This window comes from Cygnus atratus, chromosome 12, assembly GCF_013377495.2.
Source record: "Cygnus atratus isolate AKBS03 ecotype Queensland, Australia chromosome 12, CAtr_DNAZoo_HiC_assembly, whole genome shotgun sequence".
In the NCBI taxonomy this organism is placed as follows: Eukaryota; Metazoa; Chordata; class Aves; order Anseriformes; family Anatidae; genus Cygnus; species Cygnus atratus.
The window spans coordinates 900,938-918,459 of NC_066373.1; the positions used below are offsets into that span (position 1 = coordinate 900,938).

General features: G+C 43.2%; 1 long non-coding RNA gene across 2 annotated transcripts in view; it reads right to left on the reverse strand.

Annotated features, from left to right (window-relative positions):
- Positions 1-17,522, reverse strand: part of LOC118257814 (uncharacterized) — a 313,651-nt gene that overhangs the window by 243,100 nt on the left and 53,029 nt on the right. The window contains exons 3-4 of one of the 2 annotated variants that reach the window (XR_004781708.2): positions 14,625-14,752; positions 11,294-12,362 (exon numbers count right to left, since the gene is read on the reverse strand). This is a non-coding gene — a long non-coding RNA (uncharacterized LOC118257814). Of the gene's footprint in view, positions 1-11,293; positions 12,363-14,624; positions 14,753-17,522 lie in introns of those variants that run through there. The other variant, XR_004781709.2, reaches the window with a different exon arrangement.

Consider the following 17,522-nt stretch of genomic DNA (forward strand, 5'->3'; position numbering starts at 1 on the left):
ACCAGACACCCATTAGATTTTTCATGCAATTTTTTTTTTTCTTGTTCATGACATGTTGGCAGGGAGGATGGCAATTCTGAAATCTTACCAAATGAGAAAAATGTCAGAAACTGAACTGACAGCTAGTGGTTACTATGGTGATAGGTGATATTGAAAAAAAAAATAAAATAAGACTCAGTTAATTCAAAAGGAATCAAGTTCAGTATTTTTAAGCCAGTTGATACAGATGAAAACTTAATCCCAATACTGGCATGTTATCTTGTTTTAGCTAAGAGCCAAAGAAACCATTTACTTGATTAAATAATTAACTAGCTACAACTAAATATACAATGAATATTATAGTTAAAACAAAAATAAATATATGTATAATAATTTGTTTATAAAAATAAAACACTCCTATTAGAAATAGCAGATTAGGAAAAATATTCTGGCTGTGTAAGTAATCCAGAATTTTCTCCTACATAATCACAATTACCTACATGGGTCCAGTATTCTAACCTCAGTTTTGAGAGAGAAAGAGTAGTTTCATTCAATGACAAAGACAAATCAGCTTGGAGGTAAGTAAAGCTGCTGACTGATGTCTTCAATAGAAAGAAGGCTGTGCATGCAAGTTCTGCAGAAACCTGAATATCTCCATATTTGTGTTTATGTATTTTATGGGCTTTTTAAAAAATCCCAGGGGAGCTATTTATGGGGCCAAAATAACGCGAGATCTGGTGTTCTCATGATATTTCCATCTAGGAATTGAAACACTAAAATGCCATGAGAACATCAGATCTCGTGTTATTTCGGCTGCATTAATGGTTCCCTTAGGTATTAACAAAGCCCATGAAAAACAAACACAAATATTTGAGGCAGAAATATAAATGCTAGAATATCCACCACCCCTCAGCAGAAATCCAGTACACCATACACACACACACACACAAAATCTGCCTTTCTCTTCTTAAAGCCAAATTTGTGTAACCATACACAATTACAATTAATATTACATTAAATTTTTTTGCCAACCACCTCTATTTTTCTGGTAGAAATTTAGTTTCCTTACATTCCTTGAGGAAGATTATTTTAATATAAATGCTCGTGAGGTTTTAGGGATATTGTTATGAAAATCACTTTTTGAACGCAAAAGCCACCAAAATAATTTGAATTTTGAATGTGCTACCTAGGCAGAAGTTTGAGAAGTTGTGACTGGAAGCATACTTAAATAAGACAAAAGGTATCTCTTGTGTTTTGGAAGTTCATCATATTTCCATATATGTTTATTTAAGCTGAATCACAATGTAGCTCCATGTTTAAAGCAGATATTTAACTTAGCTAAAGCAAAACGTTAGAAGACATCAGGTCCTTCCAGAATAGCGAGCAGCTAGGAAAAAGCAGGATTCTTATTTATAACAGCCAGTTGGTATTTAATGATGAGGAAAAAAAAAAAAAAAAAAGGAGCAAAATACCCAGGAAAAATGAGATAGTGTGTATTACAGGTTAGCAGTTTCTCACTGCTCACTGGGCAGACTACATTGCCATCTACTGGGAGAGAAAAGTTAAAATTCCACTAAAGAGCCTGTATTTCAAAAGGCTGGAAAATTAACTGGAAAAATGCCCAATCCAACATTCAGCACCGAACAAAAAGAAAAAAAAATTGTCACTGAAACATCAGTTCCTTTTATAGCTCATTATGTGCTACTTCTGCAATCTCCTCCCAGCATTTTCCTTCCTAATTTCCAGCCAAAGCCTCTCCTCAGCTCCCGCCAGCTGCTGAGGAGCAAGTTAACAGCACGCGGAGACACCAGCACCGGCAGCGCCAACACCAGCACCCCTGCACCAGCAGCACCACCAGCAGCAGCACTGCCACAAGGAGCACCAGCACCACCACCAGCACCACCACCAGCACCACCACCAGCACCACCACCAGCACCAGTGGCCACCACCAGCCGCATGGTCCCTGCAGATGGATCCCAGGACAGGGCGGGTGGGACGGGACGGGACGGGACGGGATGGGACGGGATGGGACGGGATGGGTGGGCAGCCCTGCTGCCCCGGGGTCTCCCCCGATGCCAATGCCCAGCACGTGGCCCCTGCCTGGGGTTGGCACTGGGGCTTTGCAGCGCCAGCAGCCCCTGATCCCTCATGGCATGGGCCCAGAAACAAGCGGATCCCAGGTGCGTTGCCCGGTGCCGCTCCAGGGTGCTGCTTCCAGCAGCACCGCAGTAATACAGGAATCCATGTCCTTTGAAACCGGGCAGCTCTCGTGTTCCTAAGTGACTCCAGTGCTTTTCGCCTCCCGTGTTGTTACTTGTTTTACAAGGGAGCCCAAGCCCACTCCAGCCCTCGCCATGCAGAGCACCAGATGCTGACACAAGGCACATCATCTCCTGAGCATGTATGGCCATGGCACACAAGACAAAGAATAACGAGGGGGGGAAATCTATCATTACTTTAAAGGTGGGAAATTGTAAGAGCAGCTACTCACAAATCCAATATCAGCTACTCACCCGGGCTCAGCCCATCCCTTTCTTTGCCCCGCCATAACACTACAAGTCCATGGGACAAGTAGCTGAGTGCCACAGCCCAGATCCTGCTCAGTTTTCTGTGCCAGGAACGCCACTGACACCATCCATGGCCTCAACTGACCTCTTGCTTCCCATCTACTGCTTCCACATATCCTCCAGCCAGACACCAGCAAGCAGGGAAGCTGGCCAGGCTCCAGCACTGAGGCCAGGGTCAGAGCAGAGCCACTACAGACAGCATAGGAGAGGGTTGAAATGAAGAGGAGCATGTGAGGACCACCACATGGTGGGCTAACGGAGCTGGAGATGGGTTAGGCTGGGCTGCAGGTGGGCTAGGTTAGAACAGAGGTGGGCTAGGTTGAGTTAGAGGTGGGCTCCCTGAGCTGCTCCACGAGAGCCTACATCGCTGATTGTCTCCTCTTACCAGCACAGCTGAGCAAGAAAAAGCAGGTCACAGGGCTGCGAGAGGCTTGGCTGTGCAAAGCAGGGGGAGGTGGCAGGCAGCAAGCTGCAGAAGGAACAGAAACAGGCTTAGGCTGTAGTTATTCCAGGAGCTAACGCAGTACCCGGTACGTTATACCCCATACTCAACAACTGCATTCCTTGTCTTGAGCAGCAAACCTGCTTTTTCCTCAAAAACACACAGAAGCTTTCAGAAAAATGGTGGCCTATAAATAAAAATTGTTTCTGAAATACTTTCAACCTGTATCTACAATGCAGAACTTCCCCTGTTCATTATACGGAATAAAAACAACGCCAGCTTGTTCCCATGCCCGAATGCAGAAACAGAAAATTTTGGAACCATAACTGGATTGGGTGAGTCCCTTTGTCCTCTGACTGCCAAACAGTGTCACAAAAGCCAAGCGTTTTAAGGTCAGGCCATACTAAACGCGTTTCTGTCCCTATGGCTAAGTTCATTGGAGTCAGGACTTCCTAATGAGAGGTCTGCATTTTCAATGCAAATAGGATTTCTATCAGGATACATTTTCATGACGGGTCTTTGCAGACAAAACAACTCCCCTAATATCAGTGATGGCTCCTACATTTAATCACATATATTACTGCATAAAAGTGGTTTGGGGGCAACAGCAAAACGAGTTCTTTTTATACTTGCACTAAAAAAAAAAAAGTCTCATCAACAGAATTATACTAAAAGGAAAAAAAATTGCATTTTAAAATAAATGCAATTGAAAAAAAAAGGATCTGGGAGATAAGAGAATGGTAAGGTAAATAAACAAAAAAGACGAGATACACAAACCTCATTTTCAAGATTAAAACCAGTACAAATAACTGGGAGTGGTTAAAACTATCATTTATTATATATGAAAAGTAGAGACTGTTTAAAATTGGAAGCCTATTGAAAAATTATGAAGTAAATATCATACGCCTGTAAAACTACTTCAAAATGTATATTACATATCAACTTAGAATATGGCAAATTCGGTGAAAGCCTGAATGCTAGCAAAAAGGTTTGTCTTTCAAGCATCATGCCAGGAAATCTACAAAATGGCCATGTGTAAATACACACTGAAATAGAATTAATTTTTATATAAATTTCAATAAAAATATTTTTATTATTTATTGGTCTATAGTATCCTTGTTAATATATTGATCTATAGGTGGAAATCATAGCAGATAGCTAATGTTAACTATTTTTAAAAGAAAATTAAAACATTTTATTCTTGTCTCCTTTTTCTTTTTTAAAATTTTGATAAGAAGTTACATTGCTATAAAATTTCCAAAGGTGTGGGGGGTTATTGTTTATTCCTTAATATTTTTAATTTAAAGGCAGATGTTGCCTTTTTTATACATTTCAAAATATGACTTGGAGTTCTGGAGAAATGGAAGCCATCACAATCTATTATTTTTATGTATACATATATATGTGTGTGTAATGCATGTATGCGTTATAATGAAAACCACTGGAGATGTCCAGGCAGTGCTCAGACAAACAGCAAGACATCCTGCCCCTAAGATCTCACAGAGTCACTTAAAGCGAGAGAGAACAAGAGGGCGGGGGGAAAAGCGGGAGATAATAAGGAAAGAATAAAATCATGATTAGAAACATGTAATCGCATAAACTAACTGCACACGTAAAATAATGGTTTCAAGTTGTTTTCATGTATGCTTGAAGGAAATTAAAAAAGCTAAGCTTAAATGCTTCTCGACTGACCCATCGCTGCTACCTCTTTGACATCTCCTTCCCCGTACCATGCTACGATGTGTAATTCAAACACCTCTATTGCACCACACACACACACCTTAAAATGCTGGGGGGGGGGACGGCCTGTAATTGAGCTGGACCACACATATTCTCTCATTCAGAATAAATCTATACGAACTAGATCCAGCATTTTTAAAGTAATGCTGCTTGTGCGGTCTGCTGATATCTCAAAGAAACAAGAAACTATTTTCACATCTCATTCCCATAATGGATGAGCTGCAGAGCAGATGAACACACTGTTCGGTTTGTCACATATACATGAAAATTCTTTGATACTTCTACATTAAGCTTTCAAAGCCAAGCTGTTTTGCCAGTCCACTTGTATACATTAGAAACCGTGATGGTCACAGACAGTCTTTGTTTGTGGTGTTTCATTTTGTTTTGTTTTTAATGGAAAAAAGCATATGTAAATAATCCCTAATGATCAGGTCAATGGTCTTAGGGTTAAAGCGGGGCTTTACGCTGCTTTTTGAAAAGCTGCCCTGCTTTGTGGCCCTGCAGGATCATTTCTGGAGCAGTCTCTGGGAGCAGAGCAAGCCCCTGGGGCTGTCCCTGCCCCGTACCGGGGCTGGCCGGTGGCCGCCGGGAACCTTCCAGCAAGACCCAGATGATTTTCTGCTCCGTTATCCGCAGGTGGAGTTCAAACAACCACCCCAGAAAGGCCCGCACTTTGGGGTCCAGTTTTTATCTTGTTTATACCATTTCAATACATCTGAGTTCAATGAAATTAATCCTGATTTACAGCAGTAAGCGAGCAAAATAATGGTTCTAAGTGGTGTAACCTTTTACCGTCTTTCAGTTGCCAAAGTCTACCAGCTGTTAAGTCTATCAATTTTGCTCTTTTCATTTTTTCAGGCACATTCTACCTTCAGTTTCTGCTCAAAATTCAATTGACTTCAATGGGATTTCTGTGTAAGGAGCACGGCTCGAACGCAGCCGCTGAGACAAATCTGCCGTCGATTTCAGCAGCCGTGAGGCCGAAGGCGCCATCCCCAGGAAGGGACGCCAGCAGAGGAGGAGGTCTCTGTGCAAAGCCCACTGTGCAGGATTAACACATAAGCAAGATCTTATTTATAATGACTCGTTCATTTAAAAAAATGCAAAGCACAGTGCTTTATCTGTTATTGTGCCGTAAGCTTCCAATACTCATTGCTAACTACTTTGAGTTATTAGTGCTGCCAGGGTTGGCTATGCCTGAAAATCTTTGTTGACTCAGTTTCAATGAAAGTAGGGGTAAATTAGTGATGTCACCACCGGAAAGCACAATATTTTTGCTGTCAAATATGCTTTGAAAAGTTGTTTAAACAAAGGGAAGTAAAACACCTAGCTATGAAAGTTATATAGAAACATGATCACTGAACTTTACATTTAGGAAGAATTAAGCTTTTAAAAAGTTTTTTCCACTGAAAAAGCCTTTAATGGTAGTTATCCAGGTGGCCCCTGGATTTATTGTTGGATTTCGCTTTGACTGCTATGGAGTTCCCAAGGGCACTATTATGTCAATAATTTCTAAGGCAACATTTTATTCCAGGTAACTGAAATTCCTTAGAAGATGAGAGCTTCAGCTTGGAGATTCTCGGATCCCATTTGAAATCACTCATACTGACTACAGTAGAAATTTAAAAATAAATTGTTGTATAGCCTTCTGCTTTCAGCTATATATATAATCTATATATATATTTATAAACATTCTTTATATAACAATTCAGAACTTAATTCCCCTTGATGCTATTAAAACTATATATTTAATTACATTCATAAAGGAGTTGCCTGGGATACAGTCAAAACCTACCACTAATTCAACGTGTATTATATATTAACACACTTTGCGATTCTGAAAAATTAGTAAGACGGGTCATACGCTGTCTTCATTCTGGGCATGGAACTTCCATCAGAGTCAGTCAACGGCCTTTATTTATAAAGTCTGGGTTTTTATGAAGAAGTCTATAATGACTATTTTTGGTCAAGCTTAAAAGAAAAAGAAATGGCACAAAGGTCTTCTGGTTTCCAATGCACAAAGCATATTTTGCTAGTAGGAAAAGTAGAGTAGGACTTCTATCTAGACTAAACAAATTTCAGTACAAAATGATAAATGAATCGAGGAACTTACACTTTGAGATCCTAAATTATATTAAGTCTCTGATTTTATGAAGCCAGAAAAAGGTCATTTCGTGATACTTATAAGCTACAGTAAATAACTAAAATTTATGCGGTATGATGATTTTAATCGTTAGTATTCTCAAAATCTTGATAATCAATACAACTTGTAAGAAATCAGAGAAATTAAACTGAAAATATAATATATATGTTATATAAGATATATATTATTATTATATAATAATATATAGTTCCTTTTAAGAACTATGATGTTTAATGTCCATTGGCCATGTTTGTTCCACAAGTCACATATAAAAATAAATTCACTATATTTCTTGCTTTTGATTAACAGAAAGCGCCTAATGATATGTGTCCAAATTCCCAGAACGGTTGTCCCTGTGTTGGTGTCTATACAGGCTGTCTTGCATAAACTGAAAACCATCTGTCATAAATACATAATCGCTTTTAAATCCACCACACCCATTCCTCCTGCTCCCCAAAAAGGATGCATGTGAAGTATGGTCTGCCCCTGAAATATTCCTTGCAAGTTGCTAAGTGGATATAAAAGAACACAGACCTAAAATAATCTGCAAATAACTGTAACATAAGCCCTGAAAAATGCTTTTGGAGCTGGAGAGAGGGGGGAGAAACAATTCCATCGCCCGGAGTTGACTCAGAACCCGATTCTGAGTGAAGCATTCGGGCAATATTGTTTGTCCCTGGTTTATTTTGTAAATTTGAGAGATGATTGCTACAAATCTTATTTAAATCAAGCTTCCTTTTGAATATTTTCTTGTAATTGAACAAGTGTTAAACTGCATCAGGCTGTCACAGCTGTTACAATACATGAACCACACTTACAGTAACAGCTTTCGTTCCACATTTTTGTGGAGTAGTTTCCATAGCACTATGATCAGGGTTTGCATATTTTTATACCACTTGCATATTGAAAATAAACTCTGATGTTTAGATTGCTTTCTCCAAGTGCATCTGGTACTTAAATTTCCTGAAAAACTGAGCAGGCAACTCTGATTTAATACCAAACAGCCAGAGTATAACACCTTGTTTTATTTTTTGTAGAGTTATTTTTAGCTTTCTTTTCTCTTAAATTTGTAACTAAACAGTATATCGGATGAGAAAGCTTTGAAATACGCATTTATCTTAATTGTCATCCATGAATTAAACATTATGGCAAACTTTTCCATTCACAACAATATACAATACAATCAGATATTCTCCATGTAATAATACGCTTTGCATAATTATCTATGCCTCGATTCAACGTCTAGAACAGATAAAAAGAAAAGTGCTCAGAAGTTTTAATTAAACCCCGGTCCTCGTGCACAGGCACCTGCCTCTGGCCAGCAGCCCCTGCCCGGTGCCACCTGGGCGCACAATGGCACAGCCCCGGCACGCCGTGCACGCGCCTGAGGCCAAGCTTATTCCTGACCAAGGAGCCGCCTTCTTATTAGAAAAATATACACAACTTTATATGTCTTGAGGGAAACAACCTAATGAGCACAAGCTCTTCTTTGGAAAGCAAAGCAAAGCCAGCACGAAGATGGCTTGTGTCCTGCTGGCTTTCCCCTAGAGCCGACCCCAGCCGCCCGCCAGCGCTCGTGGCCGCGAAGCGCGGGGCCACACCGTGCCGGCACCGCTGCTCCCTGCGAAGCGCCCTGCGAATTAGCAGATTGGAAATTAGCAAAATACAGCAATGCCGTTCACTTTAAATTTTAATAAGAAACAGAGACATCTTCTCTCTCTTTCTTTTGCTGTTCCTCCCTCTCCTCTAAGAACAGAAGGCTGCTGGTGAAAGGAATGAAAATCTGGAAAGAATTTGGGGTGGACTGGCCAACCCCCTTTCATTTCCTTCAGATGTTTACAATCTAGCACCTTTCTGAAGACAAAGATGGGAAAAAAGCTATTTTTTCTTTTGACTGAAGGGTGAGACAGGGGGGTATTAAAAACTGATCAATGTAATTTTTTTCGCAGAAGTATTTGCACATCTGTGAAATAATGTAATTTATGAAAAAAATCTTTTTATATGACATTCATGATTATAGCCTGATCTGGAAAATTATTCAAATATAAAATTAAATACTCAAAAACTAGCTGTGCTGTGGATGACTGAGCTTTTACCAGCTGTGCATCACACTTCTGTAATTCTATTAAAAGTATGTAAGTGAGGCTTTCCAACTATGTCTGAATCTCTTTTAAAAGGAATGTTACATTTCTAAATGTCTTTATGATCAGTTGCGTTTTGTTTTTTCTTGATTATCGTCCCAGTTGTTGGATACATTTTATCTGACTGTACCAAAAAGAAAAAAAAAGAAAATAAAAGAGAGAGAGAGAGGAATGCATACCCATGGAAAGCGCTCTATAAATTATATTGTATTTTATTATCACAGGGCTTAAGGAAAAATTGGCTCTTAAGAAAGGTTAAAAACCTTTAAAGTGCATTCTTCTGTTTGGTTGAAATTGCCTTTGATTTAACGCGATCCATCTGGGCCCGGTACCTGGCCACCTCCCTGCTCCGCCCGCCCCCAGCCCGCGCGAGGCCCGGCCGCACGTGGGGCGCCCAGGAGGCGGCCGTGGGGCGAACGCCCCCCGAGCGAGCGCGAAGCCGCAGCTGCTCTGCTCCCAGGCACCCGCTCGCAGGTTTCTGACCGACTCGTCCCCTGCAAGACGAGCGAAGTGCCTGAATAGTCCCCAGCATTATTTTACACGCCGAGCCGCATGCCCCGCAGTCAGGTTGGGAGGGGAAGGGCTCCGTGTGCTTCCACACCATTTTCTTCTCGGTTTCAAGGCGTTCTGCTCGATTCCAGCTGCGTCGGGCAGGACTGCACGGCCAACCTGCCCCGTAGCACAGGCACAGGCTCCGCATCAAAGTTCGCCCGTATTTTCTAAGCTTAAATATAACATTTGGCATAGATCCTCCACATCTTTCTTATTATCTACAGGTTACAGATAGTATAATCTTGAAATTATGTGCACTTTCCCACGTAACAAGCCAATATTTTGATTAAAAGGGAAAATACAATCCTAAAACCAACCTAAATGCTCCGGGATAAACTAGCCATTAAAAGAAGAGCACCAACAAAAGGCCACATTAGTAAAAGACAGGATCTGCAGTTGTAGTTTAGCAGGGAGAGAGACAAAATAAGGGATAAGATATTGTTTCTGCTGCCTAAGACAGACGGACTTTAATAACACTTAACAGAATGATGCACATTAACGATCTCAGAAAGCACTTCTTATGCCTCATCCATCATGCGGAGGAGAAAATGAAGCCTTCGACAGCATTAGGAATTATTCTAGATCTTGTCAGTAATTCGCAGCTTCTCTGTAGTATCGTAACACAAATTTGTGTGTATGAGACACTGACCATTAATCTAAGGGCTTTTTTTCACTCGCCACAGCGTGCTGAGAATGTATCAATTGTTTCATGGAGAAATTTCACAGATGAAGCCTTACTAAATAAAACACAGAAGAGGAAAGAGATATAGACAGAAACATAAACAAGGGGAACTCAGAGACAAATTATTATCCTTAAAACAAAAAACACAATAAAATCTCCATATATGTGTTTTCTGAATGGGCAACAACAGACCTCATTCACTGAAAATAGTCAGAATATGCAGTGATTATAAAGTTATGCTCATATATACAAACAGACTTATATTTAATTTTCTGGGAGCCTTTTTTCCCCTCCTTACCAGAGCATAGGAAAAAGCCTGATCTCTCCTCCCAGGAGAGTCGTGTATTTTTACAAATAGTAGCAAAACAAATTTCAATGCAAAATGCCATACGACTAAATAAACAATAGCTTTTGGCAACCTTTTCCTTAAGTCGAAATCTGCTGTTAATCGCATGATAGCTGTTTCAACTGGAATCTGTACTACAAAGGAAAATGTCCATAAATATTTGTACAGCAAACTCCTAAGAAAAAAACCCTCTGAGTACACTCCAAACTCATTTCTATACATGTGACGTAAAGATGAAAGCTAATGAGTTATATGAAGTTTATGATAAATTAAAACTGTTCTGCTTCCAAAACTCATACAGCAAGCAGATGTATGTTTACATAGATGTGATCGACTGCTCAACAGCAGAACACTTGTCAGACAGAATGAGGTGAATTCTCCCCTAGATGTGGAGGAGCTGAATTGTCTCAGGAAAAAAAAAAAAAGATGGAATTTGACAAATACTAATCATGCAGCAATAATCAGCCTTGCAGTGGCCTAAAACATACACTATTTTATCTCAATTGAAATAGTGACATATATCCAAGAAGTCCTCAAAGAAATTTGGATTTAGATAATATTTAGATAATATATTGTGATTGCAGTAGATATGCAGGATTAAAATCATTCTTGATCTTCAAACAGAATAAGAATGTATAGTTCTGTTTACCGCACATATATTTGTACATAAAAGATAGCACAAATATTTTAGGTTATTTAGAAGCCCATATTTCTTTATTTTCAATTTGTACAGACCAAATACTGGGAAAGTGATTTGACAGTCACAGGTAATAGGCACAAATTACAGATTAAACTCATTAGAAATTATAAACACTCATATAGTCTCTTAAACCCCTTGACAAAACCTGAAAATTAGAAATCCAATAACCAAGCATCAATAGGGTCTTTAACGGCTGGACAGATGTTTAAACTGCACGATGCTCATGTCAGGAGTGAAACGAAACAGTTGAAAATCAAGGTTTGCACGAAATAACAAGGCACTAATGTCAGATCAGATCATTCATATAAACTGTTTTAATCCATCTTTTGGCATTAAATTACATTCTTCTATAATTGTATAATTTTGTTGTTCCATTCATTTTGCATAACATGAATAAAATAAAATAATTAAATAAATAAAATAAAATAAGGAAAATATGCAGATGAGGGAGACCATTCTAAAACACTCTGCATAGCCATCCTCAGAAAAGGATTACTATCAAATTGATACATACAAAAAGTCAGGACTATTGTCAGAAAATAAATGTAAATAATGCTTAAAAATAAAATCTTATCAGCAAGCTTTAATTCATGGCTTATTTAATTAAATCACAGAGGGAAATATTGCAGGAATGGTCACCTCACCAACAGTAACTAGATAAATCCCTAGGAGCGGGCACTGGGATAGCAAAAGAAAAATTGTTTGTGTTCCTAGTGTTCGGTCTGACCTGGGAAGGATAACAAAAGAATCTGGCATGAATATGTATTTTTATAGAGCGTGCTGCTGGTAAACATACCAAATAAAATAGAGTGGATTATTTTAAAATAGTTTCTCCTTAAGTCTCAATATGTTTAATATGATGATATGAAAAACTATATATAAACCAGAAACATATTCAGCCCGTACAAATTCTTTACAGCGCAGTAAAAAGGCAGCCAGATTTCAGCAGAAGAAAACAAACAAACAACAGAAACGCTCCGAAGCTGCCCTGTCTCTCTGCAAGCCTGCGTGCTCTCCAGTGCCGAGATAAAGACCCAATCTGCTCATCAAACACCTCCGGGCTCGGCCATCTAATAGGAACAAATTGGCAATGACTGCCCAAGCAAGTAACACAGGCCCACTGATTTGTAGATTGATACTGATGCCTAATGATCCCCTTGGGCAGATCAATAGCAACAATCCTCATCCCTGCCTTTCTTCTTTATTGGCACGGAGGACCGAGGCGAGCAGAAGCCGTGCACACGCTCCCCAGCACCGCCGCTCCCGGCCACGGGGCAGCAGGGACTCCTCCGCAATGGGGACCGAGGCCACCCGGCCTCGACGCCTTGCCAACGGAGGGAGAGCACTGCTGCCCATGCTCCCCTGCCACGTGAGCGAGCACCAGCGGTGGCTCCTGGCCACCCCGAGCATGTGCCACCGGCCTGGGCTGGGCACGAGGATCGCTGCCACCGCAGCCGGGATGCAGCGCCCGCGGCCAACGCGTGCCAGGCCAGGCCGACAGCTGGGTGCTGGTGCCCAGACAGCACCGAGACACCAAGGATGAGGTGAAAACACAGCACGTGTCAGCACCACGCTTTAAAAGTTGAGATTGCTAAGAACTCGAGGCAAGCATGGTGCTTCGGTGGCACAGGAATGAAAGAGGTGGCGGCCTGGCCATTGTTTAGGAAGCCAGGCCGTACGGACAGGTGGATTTACCCTGCGGATTGCCGTATTAGGGTTGTACTGCACTTCTTCTCTTGGTGCTCTTGCCTTTTCCCGCCTCGACTTTCAGTTGTCTTGTTGTCTCTTAGTGCACTACGGTATGATCAATCAGGCAGTTTCAACGCAGGATTTTTATTCAGTTAACCGTGAGTCACTTTCATCCACTTCCCCCAGCCCCACCCCTTGGAAGAATTAGGGATTTTCTATTTATTTATTAATCTAGTGAATACAGTTATCCCATTAGTATATCCTTTTAAAGTCCCTGGTAATACCTAAGAAAAACTAATAGAGCTGCTTTTTTTTTTCTTTTTTTTTTTTCACTGAATTAATGTTAGTGACGTTCTGCAGACTTGTGAGTGGTCATTTACAGCACCGGGGCTGCCGGCAGGCATCGCAAGCAGCACTGAAGGTCTGCGGCAGCTTCCCTCGCTCTAGAATAACTGTGTATGAACACAGACCTTACCGGGTGCACCCAAATTAACAGGTAAGCAAACGCAGAACAAACAAACAAAAAAAAACAGCAGAAAGTTTGTGTCTGCCGAGTATGAAATATTAATCCTGCAGTTAATGGGTGTGTAATGCCATCTGAATCGTTCTCCCCCTGCTAACTCCTCTGCACACACCCTCAGGTCCCTGCTGAGCCCACGGGCAGGATGAGAGCACAGCCTCGGTTCTTAAATCGCATTCAGCCCCACGGCCGCCCGCCCGTGATCTGCTTTGTTCAGCAACCGCTGTGGTATTTTTATTCTTTATGGCCGTTTTATTAAAATGTGGATAAAGCAAAAGGCAAAGGATAAAATTAAATTTCACTGACTGTAAATTTCTAAAACGTCCCTCCAATAAAAGATTTCCTTTTAACAACAAAAACGCCTTTCCCGTCTTTCCCCCTATACTGTCGCACGTTCGCAGTAAGAACGGAGCAGCGCTGACACCCGAGTGCCCCCCACCCGCTGCGCGGGTCCCAGCTCGGGGCTGCCCCCCTGGCACACGCAGCCCTCCTGCCGGGGCTCCCCCCCCCCGCCCCGGGGCCGTGCCGCAGCCCCGCTCCTGCCAGCACCGGGGGCTGCGATCGCCGCCGCCGCCGTCGTACCCACGAGGAGCCGCGGCCCGGCCCCAGCCCCGGCGGGGGGCAGCGGGGGCCGCTCCGCGCTGCCCTGGGCCCGGCCCTGCCCGCAACCCCCACCCCCGCCCCCCCGGGGCCGTCCGCGCCCACGCGCGACCCGGCCCTCGCGCCTCCCGCGGACACGCGGCCGCAGCCCCCGGCACGGCGCCGCGCCTCCGGCCCCGCGCCCCCACGCGCGGCCGCCGCCGGGCCCCGGGTGCGCGCGGCCCCCGCGCGGCCCCCACGCGGCCCCGGCGCCCCCACGGAACGCGGAGGCAGCGCGCGGCGAGGAGCGGCCGCGGCGCCGGGAGGAGGGAGGGGAGCGCGCACGTGTCACGGCGCAGCCCCGCGCCCATTTGCATATTCACATGAGCTCCGTTCCCAGATTGCTTAAGCAGGCAAGAAGTTAAGGTGTCTTCCCCACCCACCTTCCCTCCCTGCTCCGCAGAGAAACGGCAATTTATAACCAAAAAGGGAGCGAGAGGCAGAGAGGGGAGAGGAAAGAAAGGGTTCGCGCAAACTGCCTTACCTCCGCCGGCTGGCTCCCGCTCTCCGAGGAATTCCCCCTGGTTCCGCTAGAATTTTTGAGAACCATCCTTCAGGGTTTTTAGTTTTCCCTTCCTCTCCCTTCCTCCTCCTCCTCTCTCGGTGTTGTGACTGGGTTTATAAAAAAAATAAAAAAGACAACTCCATGTTAAGCTAGCAGTCAGGGCATCGTGAAGTCTAGGGCTACAGGGGGAGGGAAAAGAGGAGGGGAGGGTCACAGCTTAATGCCTTACAAAAGGGAGCCAAAAGCCTCTATATTTTTTTTAATATCCTATACAAAACGCTGGCATGCATATACATGTAATACACGCGCGCGCAGGGCACCGTACATGTCGCTAATTAGATTTTCGCCAAAAACTGTCGAGGCTCAGCCTATGACGCAAATAAACGCAACGGCATTCGGAGTTAACGTGGAAACTCCATCCCTAACCTGCCCTGTTGTTCCTCCGTGTGCACAGACACCCGAGGAGCGCGAGGTTTTATGTAGCGTGCAGCACTGTTTGCGATAGCTCGCACAATGGTTGAGCATCCAGGTCCAGCCTTAGCCCCACGGTGCTGGCTGGGGCTGCTTCCCTGCAACGGTGCTGGTACCGAGGTGCACTTCTGCACAAATTAATTTCCACATTGCACAGCTCTAACGAGAGCGGGAAAAGAAGGGGGGGAAACAAAATCGTGCATCCCCTTGCAAATATACCAAATTGGCGTCCCCGTGTTTACGGAGAGGGTGACCAGGAGCGCAGGCCTATTGTTCTGAAAGGCACAGCTTTTGTTAGCCCGGGCGGCACAGGCTCTGCCCCCAGCCTGCCTGGTTCCTCCAAGGAGCTCAGATCCCTTGCACCAAGCACGCCACCGCTCCGTGGATCGCATCCACTTTTTAACAACCTTGCATTAAATGTTTGCTGCAAATACGCGGTGCGTACACGTGGCACTTTTTTACAAACGTGTCATTACCATGAATGATTAAGGGCTTCGTTGCTCCCCTGTGCAAGGTCTTAGGTCTGATTGCTGACTGATTGCTGAATTCCACTGTACACCTCACAACATGATTTCAGTGAGAGGGTCGGGAAAAAATGCACTTTATTAAAGATTTTTATTTTTTTTTGCACACAGAATATTTAGGAACGGTCACATTTATTTTTGCAATTGGCAAAGGCAAATTTGCTCCTAAGCTGAACCGTCGCGAGTCGTGTTTCATCCCAGCGTACGTTTTTATGGAGAAGTTATAAACCCCTGAAATATGCGGTGTCTATCAGGAACGCTGGATGTTAGATCACACGCCACAGCAGCGGGAGCCGCTCTCTCTGATGCAGGGGCTACGGAAGCTAGCGCAGGAGCGGTGTTTGCATGTGCGCTTGTACAGTAACTCCATGTGTGTTTGCTACTGTACGGGGCTGCGGCAGTGGAGGGCAGACAATAGGAGCCGGGGAGAGCGAAGGAGTTAACGGGAGCTCTGCTCCTGCTCCCGCCACCAAGTTGCACGGGGCTGAGCGGGGACCAGGAAAGCAGGTCAGTGGCTACCAACTGGTTAAGCAAACGCCAAAACAAAGAGTGCTTCTTTATTTTGACGAGATCTTGGTGGGCGCGCTTTCTTATGAAAAATAATTTCTCTGCCTTTGTTTCTCTCCTCCTTCAAAGAGAGTGGGAAACGTGGTCCTTTGTATTCACGCCTGGTTTCCAAAGGAAGAAAGGTGATTTTTAAGAATCTGACCACCGAGCATGAGTTACTCGTCCTCCACCCAAAACTGATTAAAAAAAAAAAAAAAAGGAAAAAAATTATTTGACAAGACTCAAAGGGTCCCTGAAATAAAGAAGAAAGAAAAAACATCCAAAACATTAGAGACAGAAACATTATATTTCAATATTATCATATGAATTAAATGTAATCCTTGAAGCGACTAGTCCCAGGGGTCACATATTAGGCCATTTTTTTCTTTTTTTTTTTTTATTTAATAGAGGTCATCCAGGCTGAAAAGCAGAACCCAAATGAAAAGCATCTTCAATGTGGTTATAACATGAGCTGCACGAGGTCAGGCAGTGTCTTGTATGGCCTCATAAAAAATACATAACCAGACAGCCTAATAGTATTTCTTTGCATTCATTTTTGGATGGGAACTGGCGGGTGGGGGAGGGGGAGGGAAGGGGCTGATGGAGATAGGAACATATAAAAAACCGCACGTACATTTCCATAATGTGCAGCTTTTAATACATTTCAGTTAGGAAAAAATGAACATTCATTTTAAAAGATGCCTCAGTGAGCTTTCTTTAAAGGACCAATCCTAAGAACTATTTCTATGGCCCTAAAAACAGAGGTGGCGTTTTAGCATAGCCCTGTGTGCGCGTGCAGCACCTACACACACACGTGCATTTATTTAGGACAGTGGTGCTATAGCCACGCTTAATTGGAAGTGCAACCATGTTGGGCTTGCTTTCATTAAAAATTCCTAATGCACTTTGTTATTTGTCCGTACACAAACACAGCCTGATTAATTTGAATTATTTCTCTTCTGAAAAGAAATACAGATGAAAAACCCCGGTTACATGGTTTCTGCTTTAATTTGCTCTCACAGGGGAGGGGTTTGCCCAGCACAGAATTTATGCAGGTTGCAAAGATACACTGGGTGGGAGAGAGGGCAAGAGAAAGGCAAGGCATAAAAGGGAGCGAGGGGGGATAAATAAAAATAAACAGCGCTAAAAACGCTGGGAGATAAGAGAATCTCTAAATATTGCCTCCCTTCCCCCTCTCCCAAATATAGCCTGGAGACGAGTGACCCTGCTGGGGAGCGAGCCGCAGAGGTGACCCAATGCTAACCAGCCTGTTAGAACTAATAAGGTGCGCTCCTAAGCCACTCAGCTGACACTGGGGCATTGTGGAAATAACTCT